A 765-nucleotide genomic window follows, 5' to 3' on the forward strand; every position below is an offset into this window, starting at 1 on the left:
ATTCAAACAACAACAACAATATGTAAACCGAATAAAAACTCTATTGGCATTTTTTAAATATAATATATTTAGGTTTTCTTGAAATCCGTCCCGAAAGATTTCTGGTGCCTACCTACACTAGCCGATGAACAGATAGACTTTGTCTGAAAGCATAAGCTCTACGTATAGATTAAATATGTTAAACGAAAAATAACCTTCAGACGATAAAATACTACCTAAATCACACATAAACCTAACTAAATCGGGTTTATTTAAGTTTTGAGGTTAATTCACATTTTTCTCAATATCTTGAAAACCCCTGTTTTTATCACAAAAAAATCAATTGGTAAAAATCTTTTGAATATCGAAGAACCCTCCAAAACCACTCTGGCATTGATGCAACACTATACTGTGGTCCATACTTTCATGGGCATTCTCCTTTAAATAAATTAATTGTTTTACATTATAGTTGTCACATCTGCCAGTAGTTATTCTAACTATCGTAGAAAAAAAAACGATCCCACTTACCTTAACAAAAGATGTACAGTAACAAGCTATTTCAACTACAACAGATAAAGTTCATTCTAGCAATTGAATTTCCCATGGTCAACAGCGAACCTACAATTTAAGACAGTACAGTCAACCTTCGAATAAACCATTGAAAAACCACATAACATTAAAATAAATCGTGTAACGATCATAAATAAAGCCACAAATTCGATTACCGTACCATCAATTCAACGGCTATTGGTCCTTAATTCGATACAATTAATACCAATTCGTACG

The sequence above is a fragment of the Colias croceus genome, chromosome Z (genome assembly GCF_905220415.1).
Source record: "Colias croceus chromosome Z, ilColCroc2.1".
Classification (NCBI taxonomy): domain Eukaryota; kingdom Metazoa; phylum Arthropoda; class Insecta; order Lepidoptera; family Pieridae; genus Colias; species Colias croceus.